Source organism: Hylobates moloch, unplaced genomic scaffold (assembly GCF_009828535.3).
Source record: "Hylobates moloch isolate HMO894 unplaced genomic scaffold, HMol_V3 SCAFFOLD_2, whole genome shotgun sequence".
Lineage (NCBI taxonomy): Eukaryota > Metazoa > Chordata > Mammalia > Primates > Hylobatidae > Hylobates > Hylobates moloch.
The window spans coordinates 172060478-172082367 of NW_026652277.1; positions in this window are offsets into that span (position 1 = coordinate 172060478).

Here is a 21890-nt window from a genome sequence, read left to right on the forward strand (position 1 = left end):
CCTCCCACTGGTTCTCTCCTATGACGTGGGGATTATAGGAACTACAATTCAAGATGAGATTTGGGTGGGGACACACCCAAACCATATCATGTGGCAAGGGCCAAAGTCTGCTTGGAGAGGGGAAAGAGGGGATTTTGGAGAAGATAAATTGAAGATAGGAGGTGGGCAGCTCTTTTAGGTAGTCTGACCATAAACAGAAGAGAAAATAGTGCAAGCTGGATATGTGGGCATCAAGAGAGTTTTTCTGAGATTAAAAAAAATAACAGCATATTGTATACTTTTGGGAAAAATCCAGCAGAAAGGAGTGATGTCCTTGCTTAGGCAAGAAGGGATAAGAGCTGGTGCTTGGGTGGCGAGGTTGCCCTTTGCTAGAGGTGAGGGAGTGGATCTATAGGAACAGGAGAGGAGGCAGAGTCTGCAGCACAGAAGGCATAACTGCAGGAAATACATATGGGGTACATTGTGTGCCAGGCTATTTATATGCTTTGCATGTATTACTCTTTTTTCATTCTCAACAACTACTCAACAAGGTAGACAATATCATTGTCTATACCTGTTTTACAAATGACAAATTAAGCACAGCATGACCTGCAAATGGAGTAAGACTCCCTGTCTAGCAGAAGCAAGATTTACATAGGCAGTTTAGCTGAAGTCTGGGCCCTAAGCCACGGTAGCATGGTGCCTGTGAAGGAGGCTGGGGTGCTGTGAGAGTGAGAGTGGGGCCACTTGGAGGGCCTCCTCTAGTGAGTTCTGTTTTTCACTGAAATAAGAATTAAGGTTATTGAATAAGAGAGCTAATGGTAGAGGAGGTGAATGAGGTTTGAGGAGAGACAGGAAGCTATGAGATATTAATCTGGAAGAGTGGGAGGTGGAATGGACTCTAGTAACTTCTATTTTTCACTGAAATATGAATTAAGGTTATTGATAAGAGAGATAATGGAAGAGCAGGTGAATGCAGTTTGAGGAGAGAGAGGAAACTATGAGATATTAATCTGGAAGAGTTGGAGGTGGAATGGATAAGATAATATAATGTTATCCTCAGTCATTACTAAGGGCCCATGAGGTAACTGATGTATTTTTTTTTTTAATCCATGTTCAACTGCAGATGTGCAGGTGCAGTGTAGGTATCCAACTGGGCTTGGCCATGGTTTTGATTTAGTCTAGAAATAAAGGAAATTGAGGAACTGATTCAAGGGAGTGATTATAACAATTGCCTATGAAATTAAAGCTGTGTAAGAAAAAAAGTAAGGACACTAGGGGAGTGAAAGACAGAATAAAGATAGGCCTGAAAGTCATTGTTAGTAAAAACTAACAGATCAGCCAGTGTGCCCTCCAATGTAGAGATTGATTTGGAAAACTTGGAGGTAGGGAAGGGAGGGTAGAATCCCTGAAATTTAGATTGTAGAAGGGTTGCTCTTGCTGTCATGAAAATATCTGGGGTTTGTCAATTGGAGTGAATTGGCTGAAGTGTAGTAATGATCATTGGAGAATGGGTCAAAAAACAAAGAGACTGGGCTATAGGAAGGACTGTCTAGGTGGATACCAACGTCACTGGAAATCATAGTGGGAACAGTGCTGGAGGGTGTGAATGAGTCAGGAGCTAACTTTTCAAGGAAGGAGGAGTGTCCCTGGGTATGACAGATGATGGCCCCAAAGAGAAGTGATGGGCAGTGTTGTCTGATGGCTCAAGACCCAAAGGCTGAAACATGGGGCTCAGCTGTCACCTTTTGGTCTACTTGTTACAGCTCCTCTGTAGCATTTATCTGGTAAAGCACAACTTGGCTGGGAAAGAAACAACTATTTAGCTGGGTTTGTGGACCTCTTTGGACATTACAGTTTTTCAGGACTCTACTAAATACAATTTGACCCTGTTTTACAAATTGATCAGAAATGGAGCCATATCTGATGGATCTTCCTAATTCTACCACTGCTTTTGTCACCAGACCCAGAGAGAGCTCTTCTTTTTCAAAATTCTTTTATGACATTGTTTTAGAATACCTTCTAGGAATGCAGATTCCAAACTTGGGTTGCCAGATCCTTGAGGAATTATGAAAAAATTACTAGAAGAATTTTTTCAAGTCATTATCAATTTTCAAAAACCTTGATGGAAATTATACACTTACCCCAAATAACATCACATAAGCTAATTAAAAGTCTCTTTTGCCTTAACTCTTAGGATTATACCAATTCAAAGGGGTTTTCTTATGTCTGAATAAATGAATTCCATATGAAAACACAACTACTTGGGGAATTTGAGGCATGTTTCATTACCTTGTTAATCCAGTCACTGGCCATCAGTGCAAAAGTAGTCCTCAAAGGAAACTATGATTACAGACAGATAACAAACTATAAAAAATTAGCAGAAGTTAATTCTCTAATATTAACCATAGGAATAAATTAAATTATTTGAGAACTTGAACTCATTTAATCAAGGTGTCATAGGCATTTGAACCAGAGTGACTCCATCTTGAATAGGAGCTGGGTAAAATAAGGCTGAGACCTACTGGGCTGCATTTCCAGGAGGTTAGGCATTCTTAGTCACAGGTTGAGATAGGAGGCTGGCACAGGATACAGTTCACAAAGACCTTGCTGATAGAACAGGATACAGTTAAGAAGCCAGCCAAAAGCTGCCAAAACAAAGATGACAATGAAAGTGAGCTCTGGTTATTCTCATTGTCATTATATGCTAATTGTAATGCATTAGCATGCTAAAAGACACTCTCGCCAGTGCCATGACAGTTTACAAATGTCATGGCGACATCAGGAAGTTACTCTATATGGTCTAAAAGGAAGAGGAACCCTCAGTTTCAGGAATTGCCCACCCCTTTCCCAGAAAACTCATGAATTATCCACCTCTTGTTTGCATATAACCAAGAAATAACTGTAAGTATACTCAGTCGAGCAGCCCATGCAGCTGCTTGGCATATGGAGTAGCCAAACTTTATTCCTTTACTTTCTCAATAAAGTTGCTTCCACTTTATGGAATTGTCCTAAATTCTTTCTTGTGTGAGGTCCAAGAACCCTCTCTTGGGGTCTGGATAGGGACCCTTTTCTGGTAACAAAGGGATAGCAAATAGGTTTTATTTTGCATGATAGCTTATTGATAGGATCTGTCGACATCTCTGTTGAGAAAGCTTCTGGATTCAAGCCTGATCTCAACAGGATGGTGCTGCGATGGATTAGCTGTGTGTGTCAAGGGCAGACCATACCTAAACTAATCTAAGCCTTCATTTATTTATTCATCTGATTAATTTAAAGGACTTGGTGATATAAATAGGAAGTTGATGAGAAAAGTTTGTCCAGAGACATGAAGAAAATTGCCAAAGTCACGCCGTAAGTTAGAGGTAGAGGAAGGACATCAGATCTGTCCAGGACTTCATGAGAATCATAGAATCACGTTCTCAAAGCCATGTCCTAGGGGAGTCAGTGAGCAGAAAAAGCTAGAGTAGAAATAACATTACATGAGAATCAGAAAATCCTGGACTTCATTTCATGTTTTGCCACTATCTGAGATGTGTGACTACTCACGATTAACTCATAAAGCTTAAGTTTTCAGATGGTAAAATGAGACATTCATTCTAGATGACATCTATGACAGTTCCAGCTCCGAAAAGTCACAACGAACAACCGAGAAAACCAGCCAAAGAAAAACAAGCATGGAAACAAAGAAACATGAAGCTCTCCAAAACAGTCTTATCCGGCTTTTGTCTCTCATTCTTCATTGTTTACATCATATGGCAGAGATAATTTTTTTTTCTCATGCCTTTTTTGTCTCTAGACTAATTTGATTGCTTCTTCATTATTCTGCCTCACCTTCCTGTTCTTCAGAGTTAACAATGATTATGGAGAGGTTCACAAGTTAAGAGCAAAGGGAACTTCTCTGAGACGACATGGTTTAAGAAACTTTTATAGCTCATTTAATCCTCTCAGCAAAATAGATATTATAAATACTATTATGACCATCGTACACTTGAAGCTACAGAGGCTCAGCGATGTCAAATGACTTTCTGACAAAATGCTGGAAAATGACTGAGCATAGAATAACTTTAAACTCTGATCTCTGATTCCAAACAAATGCTCTTTTATCACATTGTACTGCTCTTCTCACCAAAACGTAATGAGCTGTTAGCCTGTAAGACCTGAGTTCTAGACTTGGCATGGTTAATTTAGAAAGCTATTTTATTTCCTCCTTAAACTCCAGCTAGGCCTTGTGGTAGGAAGCTAAGTGTTTTCCCATGACTGCATTGTATTTTGCATAATAAAATCCAAGAATTGGGAACACCAATCACTAGATGCATTTTCTAGGAAAATGCCTATTGCTCTATCACATTTGAGACTTTTCCAAGAGGTAGGCTGTGAGCTTTTGCAAGTCATTGTAGGAAAAACATTTTTGAGCAAAGACTCCTGAGGAGAGCAGTCATTAGCTCCTGCGCCATGCAAACATCTTTTGAAGCTCTCCAGCAGGAAGCTTGATAGTGACGCAGTGAGCAAATGCAAATGGTATTTGCTACGACAGTACAGAATTCCTCTAAGGGAATCTTGGGCTAGCACAAAACAACTTTGAATTTAGGCAATGTATATTATGAAAGAAAAGCTGTTTATCACCCCACACTCTGATCTGCTACAGCAGGAGAGAGCTTTTTCCTCCCCATTAAGAAAATAATTGAGGCTAATTTCATTCTTGCATATATACTATGTGGCTGTTTAGTTCTCTTGTTGAGTTCTTGGACACAGGTTGTTCTAGGAGTTTGTGGGGCAGTAAACAAGTTGTTCTCTGACACTTCTTGGTGGCATTTGAATCAGTGAAAGTCTCTTACAATTGGTTAGCAGAGCCAAGGAGGAAAATGGTAACAAACTCTACCCTAAAGTTGCAGCTTCAGGGAGAACTAATTTAGGCTATTTCTGAATTTCATTTTTAAGAGTTGGCTTCTGATTTAAGAGGTTTAACACACATGCTTGAACATACATGCATTTTTTTTTAGAGGAAGGTCACCATAACCTCTCAAGCTACCCAGACCTGTTAGAAATGTAAATTCTGTCTTTTCCCAGACAGTAGAGTTTCTTCAAATTCTGGAAACACCACTGTTCTTTATGCCCTTGGCTTCTAAGAAGATGTGATGCTCATATAGCCAAACAAACATCTAAAGGACACTTTGTAGAGCAGCAACTGAGGCAAATCCTCTCGTACGGATGTCAAGGATGCAAGAGCTATGTTTGGAAATCTCTTTCATTCCTGTCTGCAAAGCCCATGCCATCCTCCACACTCTCTTCTAGCTGAAAAAAATCTTTGCAGGAGATTTCATAATGAGCCCTGACTACTCAGTTAAAAACCGCTAGGAAGAATGGCTGTTGCCTCTATATTCATCTTTTTCTTTTCCCTTGGACATTGCCTATGAAGCATTTTAGTACAGCACCTGGCACAAAGTAAACAATGTTCACTGCTCTTTTTTCCATTTGGTAAACACATTTTAATCCCATTGTGCTCCAGAGCGTATACTACACACCGGGGAAACAGAGTGAGGCTATGAGGTCATCTTTGAGGAGCTCACGTCTTTCTTTCTTTCTCAGCATTTAGCACAACATCCAACATCTCACACCTGGAAGATGCTTAATAATATGGCATAAAAATGAGTTAATTGCCATCTCCCACTTCACTAAGCTCTGTCTACGGAGTCTGCAGATTTTTGATGCATCTCTTGAGATCCCCTCCCAACGGCTTGAATAACTTGATTGTAGCTGAAATGGCTCATTCCAGACTTGAACACCACATTGTTTCACCAGCAGAGGCCACAGTCATGCAATCACGCACGGGGAATAACTTGGGAAGCAAGAGGCCCTCCACCTGGTGTTGGGGCTTCTCAGCGTTTCCCATTTGCTCCTGCTTCTGTTTCTCCCATTTTCTGTTCTTTCAGTACAAAACTGGCTTGCCTGCTCCTGCAGAATGCCGTCCCAGGAAAGCCCTGGCTGAGGCTCTCACCATGCAGTGTGCGCTGCCTTCTCACATGGAGTCCTGGTGGCTGGCGTTGCCCGAGTCCCTCTCCTCTCCTCATGGGTCTGTGAACACCTGCACCTCCTCTGCACATGCTGGGGTCTCCCTGGCCCCAGACCCCTGCTCAGCTGCCTCTGGGTTCTCTGAATGATGATGTCCCTGAAGCTGACCCCAGCACCACTGCACCCCTGGCTCCCTTTGCTTTTGCTTCTCAATTGTCTCTAAAGTCAGGAGACTTGGCTTTCAGGCTTAACAGCAAATTCTAACTTTGCCTTCTGTTTGGAGTGAGGCGAAATGACCAATGCAGAATACCGGGGTGTGGAGCCCTTTGTTTCTGGACAACTTTGTTTCTCATGAGTTCACTTCTCTGGTGGCAGCCTCTTGCTGTGCCGCCAAGCGGCGAGCTGTCCTGGAGAAGTTCTGCTCTAATTACGCTTGATCATGAACCGTCAGGAATTCTGGCCAACACAACATTCATACAGCACGCTGGCTGGGAAAAATCCCTCAGACTTGGGACTTGAAGGGCACAAGTAACCTTCTGGCATTAGCCACTGGAAGTGTGGTCCCCTGACCTACAGCACAGGTGGCACCTTGGCGCTTATTAGAAATGCAGAATCTGAGGCCTTCTCCCAGACAGAGTGAGAGCCTGCACGTTACCCAGAGCCTACGTGTGCTGCTTTTGACAAGCATTGCGTTCTCTTTCACTAGTTCCTGGGTAGGAACCCGGCTACCTTTGAAGGTGTCAGAATATTTTCTAAAATATATGTGTACTTTGTGTGTGTGTCACAAACCATTGCTGGCATTGTAGACACGTTTTGAAAAACTACGAGGTTTGCTACAAAATTCACCAAATGCCCTGGAGGAAAGGCCACACCTCCATACAGTAAATATCAAGTACAATTCCCATTTAAAAATTAGCGTTGCTCATAACTGCCCTGAGGGAATTCACTTCTAATAGACTCAAACTATATAAAGTACATTAATTATCTGCCTTTACAACAAAGCAAGATGGACGGGATGGCCAATACTTCTCCAGCACTGCATGGGGCATCGGTGGGACTCGCAGTGAACAGCCAGGTGCAGCAGAGCATCTCCTGATGGTATCTGAATGGGCAACTTTAAGAAGAACAGCAAACACTTTCAAAGTTGCAGCTGAAGGGCACCTGAGTGAGGCAGCTGTGGGCCAATGTGCTTTACAAGGGTTTACGCAAAAACAAACTGGTTCCTGTTGTTTGGTTCTATAGGAAAGTGCCAGTGTTGACTTTGCAGAGCAGGACTCTGGAATGCAGACCGCCTGAGTCATGATGGATATGTGAGCATCAGAAGGCCAGTGGCTTGTGTCGTCCAGGCTCAGGGTCAGAGGCCGGCGCTGTGTGGCTGGTGAGACTCAGGGACACAATGAGGCCCTGGCTATAGCTTGATCGGTTTCCCTCCAGAAGTCAAAGAGGCTGCCCGTTGCTCCCTCGGGCAACACTGCCATCTGGATGCCAGGTTCATTAACCTCAGACCTCCACCGACCAGGCAGCACTGAGCTTGTCACCAGGGGCAGGAAATGTCCTTTGCTTACCTAATATTCCCTATGGCTTTGCAAACAAGCCATTCTTCATGGTTGGTCTTAAACCTTAGCATAATTTTATCCTGATTTATACCCAAGTCCCCATGTTTCCGCTTGGGGAGACTGTACACTTTGGTGCTGTGTGAAGTGATCCCTACCTATGCTGTTTCTAATCCATTTGTAAAACCATTTACAAGCTGATCGGGGAGGCAAGGTGGTCTATAAATGCATGGTTATGATGATTGGGATGCTCCTGAGTGATGAAAGATAACTCGCCTCGCAGCAGGGCAGAGATGCCTTTCCCTTTCCTCAAATGCTCTCTGACTAATTGGTATGAAAGAAAGGAAACCTCCCTCTGGAAAGCTTGATGTCTGATTTGCTGGGACTAATCAGCACAGAAAAACCCCGAACCACTCTGAGAGGGATTATGGTTGTGAACGGTGAGCTCTGTGTGTTTTGAGTTGGTAGTGCTTTTAGGTCTGTGGAAGTGCCTGGCAGTGCACTGACGCCTTCCTGGATGCCACACGCAGGTCTGAGCAGATGCCCAGGAATGAAGGCCATTGTGCACGTGGCTCTCACAGAGAACAGCTATGGGAGCATAGGACTTTGAAGCTTTTTGCTTCATTTTATTTTATTTATTTATTTTTTTGAGATGGAGTTTCATTCTGTCGGCTGGAGTGCAGTGGTGCAATCCCGGCTCACTGCAACCTCTGCCTCCTGGGTTCAAGCGATTCTCCTGCCTCAGCCTGCCGAGGAGCTGGGATTTCAGGCCCCGCACCACTGCACCCGGTATTTTTAGTAGAGATGAGGTTTCACCATGTTGGCTAGGCTGGTCTTGAACTCCTGACCTCAGGTGATCCTCCTGCGTTGGCCTCCCAAAGTGCTGGCTCACAGGCGTGAGCCACCGTGACTGGAAGCTTCATTTTAAAAATATGACTCTTCTCTGTTATTCACATTGCTTCCCTTGACAGCTACGGTCGAGGACAGGCTGAGGGGGAACCTTGGGAGCAGATGGAGTGCATTGCGGGGGGTCCTCGTGATCTCTAGTGATGTTGCCCACCGTGAATTCACATCTGTGGCAAAGCTCTTCTCTTTCTCAGATCTATCCTTCCTTCTTTCTAGTGCAGTCTTTGGTGTTTGTCTGCCCTATTATTTCCCTTTGAATATAATTCTACGCCAGTTGTAAGAGGTGGGAGCGCTACAGGAAGAGGCGGAGGAGGACTGGCACTTGTGCACGAAGGTCCTGTTGCTGAAATTCCACTGGAGTAACTCGGAGGAAGTGACTTGAAACAGTGGATGTGTTTCCCGTGCTGTCAGTGTGTGGGAGGGCAGCGCTGAGTTTTCTCTGCCTACAAGCTCTAATATATGACTTTTATTCCTACAACCGGCTAACCAAAAATATGTCTTGTTCAAGGCAATGAGCTTTTTTAAGTTTCATTTTTTTACCAGAATATCTTATATTTGTGTGTGAATATTTTACAAAATTTATAATCTGCCATAAATATTTTTTGCTGGAATACATTAAACCAGATTGCATATCTTCCTCAGGGTGACTTCAGAGGAAACTCTTTTTATTCTTATAAATTAAACAAAAACGTATTCCTAAGGCTCTAATGTACAGACATACACTCATATTACATATACACACCTATTATCTTAAACTTTTTAGTTATAAATAAAGCAGAATTCAGCTTTTGAGTTACTTATTTATTTACTTGAGATGGAGTCTCACAGTGTTGCCCAGGCTGGAGTGCAGCGGCGTGATCTCGGTTCACTGCAACCTCTGCCTTCCAGGTTCAAGCGATTCTCCTGCCTCAGCCTCCCAAGTAGCTGGGACTACAGGCGTGTGCCACCACGTCTGGCTAATTTTTGTATTTTTAATAGAGACGGGGTTTCACCATGTTGGCCAGGCTGGTCTTGAACTCCTGACCTCAGGTGATCCACCCGCCTCAGCCTCCCAAAGTGCTGGGATTACAGGGGTGAGCCACTGCACCCTGCCAAGCTTTTGAGATTTTTATACCGTTATGGGTATTTCAAATTTTCTGATGGTGTGAGTGTATACTCCCCCTTTTCCAGTAACTTGTGTTTCTTTAACATAAGTAAAATGTAGAAGGCCAACAGCCATAGGAAATATTTCCTTTTACCCTGCATCTGTTGTATACTTTTGAGATTCTCCTTTTTTTTTTTTTTTTTTTTTTGCTTCAAGAACAAACTATTGAATATCTCTGTCTTTACTTTCTACTCCAACAACTAAACTCATATCCAACAATGCTCTTCCTTTAGATGTGTCATTGGCTCTCAGACTGACTGTCACAGATGAGCACCTCCTCATTGCCTGGCCTGTGCTATTCATCGTGTCCATAGCATGGCTCATGGAGCCATGGAGGCATGAAGCATGGGATGACCCTGCATAGGCGGCAAGGCAGGGACAGAAAGGAAGCTGAGGCGTACTGAGCACCACTGATGCTCAGGAGACTATGCCTGGAGATTTCAGTGTTATTTCACTTTAAAAATGTCACTATCATTATTTTAAAAATTAATACAAGTGCATGAAACAAACAGTACGAAAGACAGACAATGCAGTACCATCCTCACCATCATTCCCAGGTCTCATCCCTGGAGGAGAGGAAACAGGTTCTACGTCCTTCCAGCGATAGCCTGGAATGAGCAGGCACACGACAGATTCCTGGTCAGTGTATGCATGTGCATTTTTTCACTTCTTTATTACCCAGAAAGTAGCACACCATGTACATTTTTCTAAACCTCATTTTTTTCACTTATTATAACCTTGTGCATTGCTTTATGTCCGTGTATAAATCTACCTCATTATTTTTTATGGCTATATAATCCTTATGATTTATTTAACTAATTTAATCTATTGGGGTTTGGTCAGGCAAGTGGGCCCACTCTGAGTGATCTGGAAGAATGAGACCTCACACAGTCGAATTCTGCTCTGGGCATTGGAGCCAGCAGCCCGTGTAAGTCTTGACTCCACACCTGGTGCTCAGTCTGAAGTCAGCAGGGTAGGCTGTTGACCACAAAGCAGGGGCGGGGGTGCAGCAAGGAAAAACTAGAACCTGCGAGGATAAGGGAAAGCCATGGCTTTCTCTCACCACATTTATTTTTGACCACTCAGGGCACCTGCCAGCTAAGCCGGTGCCCTTTTCCATGGAGCCAGACTCACACCTGACTGAGATTCAGAGACAAATGCAGTAGGAGCTGCACAACCGGCTGCTGCCCTCTCTGCAAGTCGGAGAGCAGCGTGCTGGGAGGGGCACGAACACCTGCCGTGCACCAGCTTTCAAGCTCAACACATGCTGCGGTACTGTCTTCCAGCTCTTGCACATGTCTCTTGTGATGAGCTGCAATCCAGAAACTTATAAGGAAGGGGATTCTGGGAAACCAGCTTTAATATTGAGTGTCAACTTGATTGGATTGAAGGATGCAAAGTATTGTTCCTGGGTGTGTCTGTGAGGGTGTTGCCAAAAGAGGTTAACTTTTGAGTCAGTTGCCTGGGAGAGGCAGACCCACACTCAGTCAGGGTGGGCACCATCTAATCAGCTGCCAGCATGGATAGAGTAAAAGCAGGCAGAAGAACATGGAAGGACTAGACTGGCTGAGTCTTCTGGCCTCCATCTTTCTCCCGTGCTGGATGCTTTCTGCCCTCACACATTGGACTCCAAGTTCTTCAGCTTTTGAACTCTTGGGCTTACAGCAGTGGTTTGTCAGGGGCTCTCGGGCTTTCCGCCACAGACTGAAGGCGGCACTATCACACTATCAGCTTCCCTACTTTTGAGGTTTTGGGACTCAGATAGGCTTCCTTCTCCTCAGCTTGCAGACAGCTTATTGTGGGACCTCACCTTCTGACTGTGTGAATCAATATTCCTTCATAAATTCCCTTTCATATATACGTCTAGCCTGTTAGTCCTGTCCCTCTAGAGGATCCCGACTAATACAGCTGGTTCCAGCTGAGCCGAGCCGGAGGAGACAAAGCCTCCATATGCGTCCAACACTGGTGGAGACTTAGACTGGCCCCATCTTTGGCATCTGCAAACAGTGCTGTGATGAATAGCTTGGTATGTGTGTCTTTTTTCACTTGTGTATGTATAGCTAGAAACTTAATTTCTGGAAGTAGAATTGCTGGGCCAGAGGATATGCGCATTCTTTATTTATTAGATATTGTTAAGTTTCGCTCCAAAGAGGTTGTACCAATTCATATTCCTGTCGATGTATGAGAGTTCAGATTACCTGACACACTCATCAACAGGATATATTATCCTACTTTTCAATCTTTTTGGTTTCAACAGGTAAAAACAACAAAAACTAACATATTTCAATGCGGTTTTAATTTGCATTTCTTTTTACAAAGTATGTGGTTGAGCATCTTTTAAACATGTTAAATCCACTTGTTTGTTTTTCTCTTACTACCTTTAGCTATTTTCCTATTGCATTCATTTTCTAGTTCTTTGTATTGATTAATAAGAGTGTATTATATAAATTTTATTTATTGTGTATATGGCAAGAATGTTTCCCAGTGTGTATTCTGTCTTTTGGGCTGGTCTAATGGTAGTGGGTTATCAGAACTTATTAACATTAGTGTATTTTGTCTTTCCCATTTTGTTTATGTGGAAATTTAGTTTAATGATATTACACTTATCCTATTTTTGTTATAGAGAATTGAGCTTTCTGCTTTTAGAAGGGATTGTTTTGTTTTTCACAAAAGCTCTGACAGATAAGTAATATAATTCCCATTCTACCAGTGAGAAATATCTTCCCAGAAGTTAACTAAGTGACAGAAAGTCACACACTGTAACTCCATGTGGCTAGGGAGGCCTCACGATCATGGTGGAAGGTGAAAGGCACTTCTTACATGGTGGTGGCAAGACAGAATGAGAGCCAAGTGAAAGCGATTTCCTCTTGTAAAACCATTGGATCTTATGAGACTTATTCACTAACATGAGAACAGTATGGGGGAAGCTGCTATCGTGATTCAATTATCTCCCACCAGGTCCCTCCCACAACACATGGGAATTATGAGAGCTACAGTTCAAGATGAGATTTGGGTGGGGACACAGCCAAACCATATCACACACTAAGGGGTTATGTCTGTCAGGGTCCCAACAGGAAACATGGGGCACAGTCAAATTTGGTATTTGAGGAAAGTTTAATAAAGGGCCTATTTTCCAAAGGTGCGGACACAGTGTTGGAAAATCACAAGGACTAGTGTAGTTTCCCAGGGCTATTAACAGTGGGAAGAGCCGTCATCACCCCTAGGGCAGAGGCATGAAGGGTTGGAGTGATGATGGAAATCTGAGGGTCATGCTTGAGGGGCAGGAGTTCACCAGAGAGGAGCCGTCCACTTTCATGGAAGGACATAGGCACTCCATGGGCAGTGCTGCACCTGTGAGAAGCTAGAGGAATAAATACCTTCCCTCTATCTCTTTTGCAACAGATTTCTATTCATAAAGCCTAATGGCTGAGGCTTTGTGGAAGCCAAGGCCTGGGAGGCCTCTGATGCTTGGATACAAATCTGCCTCCCAGAACCTAGAGCAGGTGGAGATTGGGCCTGGAGGAGCAAAGAGAAGACATAAAACAGCAAAGTGACCTAACTCAGTCCTGGCACTCTCCAAAGGCTCAGCTCCTGACAGAAACCATGCCTCCTCGCACAATCACACGTGACCCTAGAGAAATGGGGAATTAGTCAAAACTGGAAGTGGGTTATGATGATCAGGGTAACATTTTTGTACTGATGGGGTTTTAAAGATGATTTGGGATGCAGCTGGCTAATCATAGTTTAATATATACTTATGACATTTAAGACCATAAAAATCGACCATCCTGGCTAACACGGTGAAACCTCATCTCTACTAAAAATACAAAAAAAAAATTAGCCAGGCGTGGTGGCGGGTGCCTATAGTCCCAGCTACTCGGGAGGCTGAGGCAGGAGAATGGCGTGAACCCAGGGGGCGGAGCTTGCAGTGAGCCGAGATCGCACCACTGCACTCCAGCTTGGGAGACAGCAAGACTCTGTCTCAAAAAAAAAAGACCATAAAAATCACCTGGCCCTTTAGGGTTATGATGGAAGGAGAGGAGATCAATGAAATTCACTGGGCATAAGTAAAAGTCTCTGGTCAGTGCTATGATATGTGAAGGGAAAACAAGGAGATACAGGGGAGATGAAATTAATGTACAGCCTGGTCACTAGAGTCAAAGGCTTTTGTGCATTTGAGTTGGGGGATGTGACATTTCTAACGGCAGTGGATGTGTCCCCTAGAATTGTGATATCTTCCTCCCACACCGGTCAATTTTTTGAGAGAAGTAAGCTAGCACCAACTTCTGCTACCCAGGAGAGCCATAGAAAACCGGAGATTCAAAGGCAAATCTTGGAGCTTATTCTAAGTTTGAAAAAGGTAAAGATGGCAGGAAATGCGTCCTGAGATACGGTTATGATCTAGAAGGAAAGAAGGCCGAATGCTGTACTGAAATACTTTCTGGAAATGCCACTTTTCTTTAGCAATGAGACTTGTGTGCAGGGGTGAATTTGTGCAAGGAGAAGCATGAATAGGATGGCGTTTTAGATGTCGAATTACTCCATTGAGAGATGAAAGCCTAAGCCAGGAGCAACGGGGAAACAGAGGGTGGAGTTGGAGATCATTAGGAAGAAACTATGTCCAAGACTTAAAAATCAAGGGAAAAGGCTGGGCGCGGTGGCTCACGCCTGTAATCCCAGCACTTTGGGAGGCCGAGGCGGGCAGATCATGAGGTTGGGAGATCGAGACAATCCTGGCTAACACGGTGAAATCCCGCCTCTACTAAAAATATAAAAAATTAGCTGGGCGTGGTGGTGGGTGCTTATAGTCCCAGCTACTCCGGCGGCTGAGGCAGGAGAACGGCGTGAACCCGGGAGTTGGAGCTTGTAGTGAGCCGAGATCGCGCCACTGCACTCCAGCCTGGGCGACAGAGCTAAACTCCGTCTCAAAAAAGAAAAAAAACACACACACAAAAAAAATCAAGGGAAAAGGGAACACGACATCATGCAAACCTAAGGCTTTGATGATGGAGAACATCGGTGTACTACAGAGAACTGCAGCATCAGGAGTAAAGCCAGCAGAGGTTGTAAGTCCAGCAGGCTCGCTGTTCCGAGTTGCTGCAGATCATCCTGGTGGACATATCCTTCAGACAGCTGGAAATATGAACCTGGAGCTTGATGGAAATTGGATACTAAATTATTATCTCCCTAGAAGTGAGAGTTAAATTTTTCATAGATAAGTAAGACATGGAGAAAAGGAGAGGAATGAGGCTGGAAATGAGGAGCGACTCATTCATTTGAGAAACACATAAACGCATACCTCTCCAGGTGTTAGGTACTGAGCTAAGCATGAGAGAAATCTATATTAATTAGGTGAGGAAGAAGATTCAGCACTGAGGTTAGGGAAAAATCAGAGAGGAAAAGATGCTACTGTTTATCACTGCAACAGATGAAGTATAGTATCTTTCAGGATATTGGCTCTTTTCATCTGTTATCAAATAAATGGGCATGGGATTGTCCTTAATATTTATTCATTTACAATCCTCTTAACATAGTGAAATCTGTAGTGATGGCCCCTCTTTCATTTCTAATATTAGTAATATGTCTTTATTCTTTTTTTCTTTGTTGGACTGACTAGAGGTTTATCAATTGTATTGATCTTGCCAAAGAAACGGCTTTTGATTTCATTGATTTCCTTTATCGTTTTCCTGTTTCGATTTGATTATTTTCCTAATATATGTATTCAGTGCTACAAACATTCCTTTAAGCAGTGTTTTTTGCTGCATGCTGCACATTTTGACAAGATGTATTGTTATTTTTGTTTAGTTCAACATAGTCTTAATATCTCTTGAGTGTCGCTGGAGACACTAAGCTGGAGGCGTGATGTGAGTATAAAGGTTGCTCTGTAATTTGCTAACTAACCCTAGAGCTTCCCCCACAACCATGAGCATCACGGCCACAGTCACATCACTAACCACTGACCTGCCAGTCCCATGGCAACTTGCTATGTGTTTATCATGTGCCAGACACTGTGCAATTGGCATTCATGCATACATCTCTCACCCTGCCTCTTTGCAATAGATATAACTACCTCTACTGTAGATGCAGAAACTTGCCCAAGTGCATAACTAGAGGGAGGTGGAATTAAGAATTAAATGTGTGCTTGACTCTCTCTGGATCCCTTCTCCTTGTGTCTTTTCCAAGAACCTCACTCTGATCGTCCCATGTCCCTCTGTCTATAGACTCCTTTATAACAAGTAGCATCAGACTTCCCTCAGCCACCACATTCCCTCAAAACACCTGCCCTATCTCTTCCTCTTCATGGCCAAACGTCTCAAAAGAGCAATTTATGCTTCCAGTTTCCACATCCTTTCTTTCCAGTCACTACCTCAGCCAGAGAATCTGGCTTTGCTTTCACCAAACCATTTGCCATGGATGAGCTTTTCTTAATTTCAACAACCACTCTTCTATGCCATCCTGTTTGACTTCCCCATAGCTTCAGACACAGTGGGATACTCTTTTCTTTCCTTTAACCTCATGGTGCTGCCATGACCTCATGGTGCTGCCACTTCCTTTCCTTGACCTCATGGTGCTGCCACTTCCTCTCCTTGACCTCATGGTGCTGCCACTTCCTCCTCAGTCTCCTTTTCGGGCATCTCTCCTCTGCCCATTCAACTGTGGCACCATCACTTGTACCCTTATGTCTTCCCTGTTGATGCCTGTTTGCTGGGGAATCTCGCCATTCTCAGGCTTTCAGCCATCATAAGTGCCCAGGACTCCCAAGTTTATGTCCAGAACCTGCTCTGGTCCTCCAAGCTTCAGACCGGACAAATCTATCACCTGGTGTGGATGTCTCCTTGAATGACTCAGAGACACCTCAAACTCTGCCTGTCAAAAAGAACTCATTACCTCTCCCTAAAGTCATCTGTCTTTTCAGTTTTTATGTTCTCATATGCTGAGCAAGGGGGACAGTATCTTAAATCTGTACTTTCTTTTCCGGAGAGTAAATTAAAGAAAATGTCAACCTTGAAATTATATCCAGCAATCAATCATAGTTTATAAAGCATTGAGTTGATGAAACAACAGAAAGAAATATTTATTGAGAGTGAACTTCATGCTTCAGGGTGTTATTTCAAGGTTAATAAGAATGGTTATAATAGTATTTTAATATAACTTATTACTTACAATCTTAAAAGATTTTCATTATAATATTTGAACTTTCCTATAATTACACAAATCAGAAAATTCAGGGCAAACAAGTCATGAAAATACCTTTATATCTAATCCTTAGATTTGGAAGACACAAACTGACCTCTGTTTTTGGCAATCAGTTTCTAGAATATTCATAAAGAAATTTGATTTGATAGTAAAACTCTTACAAATGCATTCTGTAGTTTCGGGAGTTGAGTGTGAGAGGAAATATTAATGAGAAGGGTTAAATGTTGAGATGACTCTCTCAGGATTTCATCTTTCTTTTCCACGTAAGGGCGGATTTTTAATATAATTGTTCTTTTTTGGAGAGAGATTAACTGATCATTTCTAAATTTCTATTTTTTCAGACCTTTGAGACTCTGATATTCTATTGCAACCATGTTAGTAATATACGGATAACTTATCAACTTGCAATTAGAGTTAAGAAAGTTGTTTATGTGGGAATAGCTCCAGATAAAATTGGAAAAGGAAAATTCTCTAGGTTAAGTACATTTAGGAATATTGCCTGTTAGAAAACATATAAAAAATGTATTCAGTGAAGGCTTTTTTTTTCCATTTAAAAAATAAATACTGTAGAGCCAAGTACATTTTCTCAATGTATCCATTTACTAGAATGGTTGATTATATTGATTTTTTTCTCTACAAATTTCAATCAAAATAATATGTATTTTAAAAGTAGTGCTTCATAGTCCTGGCACTGTTCTCAGGATCCAAAGTATTCCTTTTATCTCTTTGACAGGTGTCAGCTACAGCTATATTAAAACTCTACATTTTAATCTTTCTGAGTTCAATTCTCTTGACGAATTTCTTCTTCCCCCATGCCTGGAGTTCTGACTTCAAAAGAAGCTTTTCATACACAGGAGAGATAAATGCCAGGAGAATTGAAGCAAGGATTGGGTCAAATAACATTGGAAACCCTTTCTTCCTGCATTTCGAGATGTGAAATGTGAACTCAAACGAAATAGTAAAAGAAGTACTGCAATGCTCTTACTATCGGCTCTGTAGGTTCTGCCTGGGAGAAATTGTGTCTCTCAAGAAGACAAGTTCATAAACTGACTTTGCTGGGATACCCAATTCCTTCCAAGACCCATCCTAAAATGAAAAAAACCTGCAGATTAAACATTGTAGAATACCATGGATGGGTGGTTCCATTGCCAGATGCTGCATGAAGAATAAAATCTGGGATACTCAGTGTTTAGGAAGGGTGGGTATTTTTAGTGTCTGGAGCTACTGGCCGTTAGGAGGAAACGGTAAAGGAGGAACCTGTTAGTGCAAACAGATTGGAGCATTTTCTGGGTCAGTCCCTGTTTTCCTCTCAAAGTATGTGGCCTTTTCATGCTATGCTCCTGCCGGGTCCAGCTTCCCTTTCAGATCTGTGGTGTGTGGGAGGTGCACACACTCAGGCATGTGCCTGGAAGGAAACGGACCTGCACTCACAAGGGCAGAGGAGCACCTGCTGATATTTTTCTGCAGACATCTCTTAGTGCTTGAAACCTGAGGTTGCAACTTCAGATGGAGACTTCACACATCTCTGAAGCAGAGATTTTCTGCTTTAGGGAATAGGAATTTCACCCTCTTTTATGGGCTTACCACAGTGGAAACTGTTTTTCAGAATCTTGTAATTATAGAAGACTGCTGAGCAGCTGTTATCTAACCACAAGAAGAGCAACATATGAAAAGGCTAGAAGACAAATGAGGCAAGTAGAAGGAAGTGAGGCAAGTAGAAGGATTTTCGGACTGGATGAGCTCTGCAGTGGACATTCAGGCCTCTGCGATGGTTCTTGAGCCCACCAATGAGAAGATTGCGTTCTTGCGCTTTGGTTCTTGCACTTCTTGAGCCCACCAGTGAGAAGATTGTATGGCAAAATATATATATGGTGCAGCCTTCCTGAAGAATTAAGCAAAGGGAGTGTTACCTGGTTGGCCAGACATTGGTGGCGCTTCTTGAGCCCACCAATGAGAAGATTGTGTGGCAAAATATATATATGGTGCAGCCTTCCTGAAGAATTAAGCAAAGAGAGTGTTACCTGATTGGCCAGACTAGCTGAACCAGGTCCTGGCCAATGCTCCCTCTGGGTGCCTGATGGGCTAGGGGGTCAGGCCAGCAGGCTCCAGTCAAGGGCCATTGTCACTGAAGCAGAATGAGATCCAACATATACATTCAAACTTTCCAAGTCTAATTCCACTAGAATTACATTAAACTATTGGGTCATTATAAAGAGTCATGACAAAAATAAAATATGACCGGAGCTTCCAGATACACTTGAATTACCTCTTTTTTGTCAAGTCCAATACTCACGTTAAATGTGCATCCTTCTAGTTCACCTCTATTGCTCCTAAAATCTAAATGAAGTTACTCAGCTTGTCCCCTTGATGCCTGTTTCCACGGAAGGTGTAAGCAGGCAGGCTTTGTAGTCTGATAGGCCTAGCTCAAATCCTGCTCTTGAAACTAAGCAACATTTTTAGCTGCCCTGTGCTACAGTTTACTCACATAGGTAAAGGATCAACTACTGCTGAGCTGTGTCCCCCCAAAAATCGTATGTTGAAGTAGTAACCCCCAATGCGAAATATGGAGAGGTGGAGGCTTTGGGAGGTGATGGGGTCTTGAGTGTGGATGAGTGCTCTTAAACAAGAAGCCCACCAAAGAGGAGCTTGGTGCACCCTTCCACCTTGTGAGGACGCAAAGAGAAGGCACCATCTGTGGACCAGGAAGCAGCCCTCACCAGGCACCGACTATGCCAGCGCCTTGATCTCAGACTTCCCAGCTCCAAAACCGTGGGAAATGAATTGCTGTTCTTTCTAAGTTACCCAGCTTATGGTATTTTTGTTCCAGTAGCCTGAAGGGACTAAGACAACGACCAACCTCACCTTCTCATCTTTTTCACCCTTTTTTGTTTGTTTTGGTAAACATTACAAGTACTTAGCAAATGGTTTGGAAAATATCAAATGACAAATAAATTAAAGCTTTATTTAATGTCATTAGTTTTTTTTTTTTTTTTTTGTGAGGGAGTCTGGCTTTGTTGACAGGCTGAAGTACAGTGGCGTGATCTTGGCTCACTGCAACCTCTGCCTCCTGGGTTCAAGTGATTCTCCTGCCTCAGCCTCCCGAGTAGCTTGGACTACAGGCATGTACCACCACGCCCAGCTAATTTTTGTATTTTTAGTAGAGACGGCGTTTTACCATGTTGGCCGTAGCTGGCATGGACTACAGGCATGCTCCACCATGCCCAGCTAATTTTTGTATTTTTAGTAGAGATGGTGTTTTACCATGTTGGCCAGGGTGGTCTTGATCTCTTGACCTCGTGATCTGCCTGCCTCGGTCTCCCAAAGTGCTGGGATTACAGGCGTTAGCCACTGTGCCCGGCCAGTATTATTGTTTTTACTATGGTTTGAATAATGTGGCTTTTTGCTATTGAAAAAAATATGAATGCCCTTAATGTAACCTTAGCAAACATAAGCTTCAGCTAATATTCAGTAGGATGAGATGCAATTTTGGATAAAGGTCAGGTTTGGAGAGAGGCCTTGAGAGGTGGGGTGAGAGAGGTTGAGAGGTTGTCCTCCTCTACCCAACAAACTCTTAGGTCCACTTGTGGCAGGGGGCTGGAGGTATTCTTTTGCTGTTTTTGTTTGTTTGTTTCACATTTCTTCCTGTAAAAATTCAGTTGAACTGGAACCCCTGAGAATCAAGCTTATCCCTCCACTTTATTTGCTTTGAGACAGTTGCACTGAAGAACAGAGGCATGATCGCAGCGTCCCCAGTGGGACAGGAAGGATGCCATGGGGCCCGCACCCCTTCCATCTTCCTGCCACTGTGGCTCAGGAAACAGGGTTATTTTCTGCAGAAAGATCCTTTCAAAATTGTTACTCCCAAAGCCAGCAAATTCTGGTGGCAAAAGTCTAAACCTAAAATAAAATTCTAAGGTCCCCCAACCTTCTGAATAGACCCTTTGTCTTGACCAAAGGCATTCCAGGGTTAACCTGAAAATCTAGTTGAGGCCATGGTGGAAGAGGAGGTTGGACAGGCTTCATTATATCCTACAGCATTAGCATCAACACAGACCTTCAGTCTGATAAGAAACATTTACAGTCTATTCTCTCTGAAGGCTGCTCCTTGGAAACTTCATCTGCATGACAAAAGCTTGGTCCTCACAAGTGCTTTGTAATCCAGACATTCCTTTCTGCTGATAATAACTCTTCCAACCAACTGCCAATCAGAAACATTTAAAATCTACCTATGACCTGGAAGCCCCTACCTCAAGTAGCCCCACGCTTCCAGGTTGAACCAATGTAAATCTTACATATATTGATTGGTGTCTTATGTCTCTTTAAAATGTATAAAAGCAGGCTGTACCCGACTACACTGGGCACATGTCGTCAGAACCTCCTGAGGCTGTATCATGGGTGCATCCTTAACGTTGGCAAAACAAACTTTCTAAATTGATTAAGGCCTGTTTCAGATACTTTTGGGCTCACGCAAGTCTATGGAATTTGAAGTTAAAAGCCTTTCCTATTTTTTTTGTCTATTAAGATAAGGACAACTTAATGTGAAGAGAAAAAAGACATGACAAAGTAGGTGGGGTTCTTATGAGGGACACCAACATCAATGCTTGCCGGAAGAGGTGAGCTTCCAGGTTGTCACTTTGAAACCAAGCCAAGGAGGGCCCAGCTCAAGACAGATATGGGGGCATTTACTTGGGATGGAAGAGACAGAAAAGTCTGAAGTCCAAGTGCTTGCCTGGGGGTTCTGTGTGTGTCAACCAGAGAGTCTTTGGGATTTTTGAAGATACAATAGTATATTTTCCTATGACTCACGATTTAAGTCAAAATTTCTCCAAAACATTCCAGAATGAAGAGTGATCCAAGGGCTGTTCTCTCTGAAGCCTGCTACTTGGAGGCTTCAAACCTTGGTCTTCGCAACCCCTTTGTAATGGGTTGTCTTTGGAAGATTTGTTAAAATGTATATTCCAAGCCTAACAAATGAGTATGTGCAGGGAAAGTTCCCGGAAACCAGCACATGGATGAGCCCCCAGGTTGAAGCCTCAGCCGTGTGAGAGCGTGAGGGCGTCTGCCTGCCCCGAGCCTGCCTGCCCTGCCCATAGACCCAA